Below are 4,464 nucleotides of genomic sequence, written 5' to 3' on the forward strand. Positions count from 1 at the left end.
TTGTATAACTTATAAGTGGGCACGAACTGTAGATCTGTTTAATCACCACTAAATTTCTGCATATGGCACGTACTGCCGTAAGGTTTCTGTACTTAGTCTTTTTTTGCTGTATGTTAGGGTGTCTGACAAACGTTCAGAGCCCACCGCGAGCGTGTCCAGAGTGGGCTAGGCCACAAACACGCTGAACTGCTATCGTCGGTTTTGTAAGAGTTTCTCATAAAAAAACAAAAACGAGTTTAAAACCGTAGTTTTACTATATAAATTTCTAAATTTACGCCTATAGATTTCTTATTATATTTCTAATGTCGCAAGTAGTGAGACCCTTCAAACAGCCCGTTTAAAGGGCAACTCCGGTCCATACTTTCGATTTTGGGATTATGACAGTTTTTAGTGCAGTCAGCGTCCCTGAAGTGCAAGGTGTAATTTTTTTTCTCGTTATTGTGCGTAGTTATAAAGATATGACGCCTCAAAGTTTTGTTTGGGGCGCCACCAACAAAATCGAAACTAGCCGCTCGAGGCCCCGGCAACACTGGAAATTTGCCGCAATCTGAACGTGACGTCAGGATCGTTCCCGTTGAACGAGTAGGCGGGCCGAGCGGCACCTAACTCTGTTGCGCTAGCCGTCTAAAGATAGGAAGTAAGCTAATTTTATTTTAATTCTGTATACGTGATAGTTATCCAGCATATGTAGCAAGAGTTAGTGCGTATACCCAAAAGCTAGCGACTGGAAAACCCGTGAACTCGTTCGGTGCCGTACTCGGCGACCGCCGCCGTGCATGCGCTATGCCGTACTCGTCGCTCGTAAACCCAGAAGTTAGCGACTGGAAAACGAGTGAACTCGTTCGGTGCCATACTCGGCGGTTGTTGCCGTGCATACGGTCTTCCGTACTCGTTGCTAGTGCTAAATTGTCATCGGGGCTTCGTCGATGGAGCAACGTTGCTCTACGCCGCGCTGCCAGTGACGCACAGTACTGGGGGCCCTCTCGCTTTTTCGCTAAGGGTCAGTCTCAGACACGAAGTTTTGAGGCTCGTCGTCGTGGGCCGCGGCGCCTGAACACATGTGTGCTGGGCTGTACACGTCTTTTTTTTTGTGTTTTTTTTTTTCCTCGGGCGCGTAAAAGCCGGAGTCCAAAGTCCACTCGTCAAACAGCGTTCACCCACACCTTCTCCAATTTCTGGTCCGTTGGAAACTTGTGAAAAAAGCACCTCCGGGTTGCGCAGCGGGTTGTGTGAGCAGCCCACAGCGCTACAAGTTGCACTCGGCATCTTTCGAGGAACAGCTGGGCAGTCTTGGGCCCACCGAGTTGCTCGATAAAACGAGTCTTGGAGTCCTCTCAAGCAAATAAACAAAAGGCTATACCGAAGCTACACGGGCTACAGATAAAAGCAACGGCTAAACACGCCAATTACAAGCCGAAGAAGCGTTGGTAGCGCCTCAAAAAAGCACACTCCGCGCAACGCCCGGGCCGGAGGAAAAAAAAAGAGAACGATACGGACGTCACGGCCCAATGTTGCTTTAGCGATCGGCAACCCGCTGGCCGCCCGCTAAGGAGCAGCGGCTCGCGGCGGGTCGCATTTTTTTATCGGCATTAGTTGAGAATGCGGCGTCCCACGGACGTAATATTTTGGCTGGGGTCGTATTTTGTGTCACTACAGCGATACCAGTAATTTATTTCACATTGAGTTTTGGCCGGAGTTGCCCTTTAAGTACTCATATGTTATATCAGAAGAAGGGCTGTTCCAACAATGCTCAAATGGAAAAATAAAAAAAATAAGAAAATATGCAGCTTCAGTAATACTCACACACAGGACATGTGCTAAAGAGGCACTATCGTCCTGAAAGTCAAAACGCGTAAGGTAAGGCGGGGCAAAGTGCGACGTTTTAAGCTAGCGCCATCTCTCTAAAAACCTTGCAATGTGATGAACCTAATACCTTGCCGACATGTGCCAGCACCTGTAAGTTTTACTTCATAAAAATTCTGCTACGATTCAGAGAACGACGCTGGCGAACGAAAAGCGCAGTAATTGTTCGTGGATTGACGAGGTGTAAAGATGTCGTCAAATTCTTCACTTGCGTTCTTCTGGAGGCGTGTTGCAGCTGAGTTACGAAAAGTTACTGCACTAAAATAAGCTAGCTAACCGTGGACGAAACGTTATCGCTCCGAATTCTGATTCTTGTGGCGATAAAAGTGTTTAAATAAGAGTATATGTAACATGAAAACGTGATAATGTCGCTATCAACAGGCGTAAACTGAGTTCTGACGGATTATGTGCTTGCTCCCGAGCAATAGTTCTTTTTCCATGCTGTTTGGGATGGTCCGGACATAAAAAAAGTATGCTTCATGATGCAAAAATAACACGAAGAAACAACTTGAAGGTGTGCATTAGCAGCGTAAGTCTATCCGCGATGCAACTACAACTGAATCATTTGGTGTATCTAAGGATGCATTCTCAAGGCATGCAATAAAACTGAACGAATGTAATTATGTAAAGCAATATAAACGTTTATTAGGATCGAAACGATGAGTTCTTTTCGAACACCAAGAAAAGGAGCTCGTCGAACATATTGTGCGTAAGGAGAAGTTCCTTTTTTAGAGCACATATAGGTGTGTGCAAAGGCAAGTTTACACCTACTGTGAAATTGATGAAACCGAGGAGGAACATTAACCAGGGTGAAGAAAATAGTATGCAAATTCTTCGTTTACTCAGTAAGCTGGTAAAGCTGGAGCGTTCTTCAAGTCGCGCAATGAGCGCCAAATGTGACTGGCCTTAATTAGTGTGTAAAAAAAAAAAAACTGTGATGCAAAAACGGGCCTTTTTTGTGTGGAACCAATTCACGGTGTCCGAAGAATGGGCTCACAAAGATTGCGTAGGCGCCCAATGAATATACTTCAAATATTCCGAGGACAAACACAGAGCTGTCTTTTATTGAGAGGGTGTTTCATGTTACCCCACTATGACGAAAATAATCCCTGAAGAAGGGGAACAAGAGGGACAAAGGACAGACATAAATCTTTAAACACAGCTAGGTGACTGGTGAGCGACCGAAAAAATCCGCCTGGTACGGGTATCGAACCCGGGGCCCCTCCACTACAGGTGGAGCGCTCTACTAACTGAGCTAACCAGGGATTTGACGTCAGTAGAGCAAACGGGTTTTATCAGCTGCCACCAGTCTAACACCAAAAAGGGTGAAGCTTGCAATTTAAGGTTATGATTATAATGCAATTAAATGAAAAGGTACAAGCGAGCTGGACAAGAATGTCAAAATAATCCCTGGAGAAGGGGAACAAGAGGGACAAAGGACAAACATAATTCTCCAAACACAGCTAGGTGACTGGTGAGCGACCGAAAAAATCTGCCTGGTCCGGGTATCGAACCCGGGACCCCTCCATTACTGGTGGAGCGCTCTACCAACTGAGCTAACCAGGGGTTAGACGTCAGTAGAGCAAACGGGTTTTATCAGCTGCCACCAGTCTAACACCTAGCTGTGTTTGGAGATTTATGTTTGTCCTCTGTCCCTCTTGTTCCCCTCCTCCAGGGATTATTTTCGTCATTTTTGTCCAGCTCGCTTGCACATTTGCATTTAATTGCATTATAATCATAACCTTAAATTGGAAGCTTCACCTTTGTTGGTGTTAGACTGGTGGCAGCTGATAAAACCCGTTTGCTTTAATTACGTCTAACCCCTGGTTAGCTCAGTTGGTAGGGCGCTCCACCAGTAATGGAGCGGTCCCGGGTTCGATACCCGGACCAGGCGGATTTTTTCGGTCGCTCACCAGTCATCTAGCTGTGTATGCAGATTTATGTTTGTCCTTTGTCCCTCTTGTTCCCCTTCTCCAGGGATTATTTTCGTCATTCTTGTCCAGCTCGCTTGCACCTTTGCATTTGATTGCATTATAATCATTACCCCACTAGTTGTCTCGTTATGATCATTGGGTCAAGGCGAAATGAGACATGTTTTACTTTTTTTATTATCAATAGATATTTTAAACTTCTACTGACTGGAGTCTTGTCATTTTATTAACCGCATTATCAAGACTTCAAAGAAGTGTTTCATACAGTTTTTTTTTCTCAATTCGTAATAAACAAGAAAACGTCAACGATTTGGAAATATTTGTGCTGTTTATGCCCTGCCTTACCCAACTCACCCCTTAAGACATCTTTATAAAGACACGTGGGTCGCGAGAAAATAAAAAGAGTAAGTTGGATAACATTTTGTTGCTACATAAAATCTGCAGGAGGGCCAAAGAAAACGAATCAAAATGCCCAGAGCAGCCATGCTTCAAGGCACATTGAGCATTAGTCGGTGCATTTTTTTTTTTTTTTTTTTATTGGAGCAAGTTTTGAAGAACAGGACGCTGGCGAATAAATACCGCTAAAGTTTCGTGAAGTAAAATAAGTAGTGCGAGCGATGCAGTGACCGCGCTGTCTCTGGGAACTCTACACCCTAAGGAAAAAGGAGGA

General features: G+C 44.8%; 2 non-coding genes across 2 annotated transcripts; one reads left to right on the forward strand and one right to left on the reverse strand.

Moving 5' to 3' along the window:
- Positions 1 to 3,356: 3,356 nt before the first annotated feature.
- Positions 3,357 to 3,429, reverse strand: Trnat-agu. Its single transcript has one exon. It is a non-coding gene; the product is annotated as a tRNA-Thr (tRNA).
- Positions 3,430 to 3,684: 255 nt separating this feature from the next.
- Positions 3,685 to 3,757, forward strand: Trnat-agu. The gene has a single exon. It is a non-coding gene; the product is annotated as a tRNA-Thr (tRNA).
- Positions 3,758 to 4,464: the final 707 nt, after the last annotated feature.

This window comes from Ixodes scapularis, unplaced genomic scaffold, assembly GCF_016920785.2.
Source record: "Ixodes scapularis isolate PalLabHiFi unplaced genomic scaffold, ASM1692078v2 PGA_scaffold0__279_contigs__length_252992795, whole genome shotgun sequence".
NCBI classification, from domain to species: domain Eukaryota; kingdom Metazoa; phylum Arthropoda; class Arachnida; order Ixodida; family Ixodidae; genus Ixodes; species Ixodes scapularis.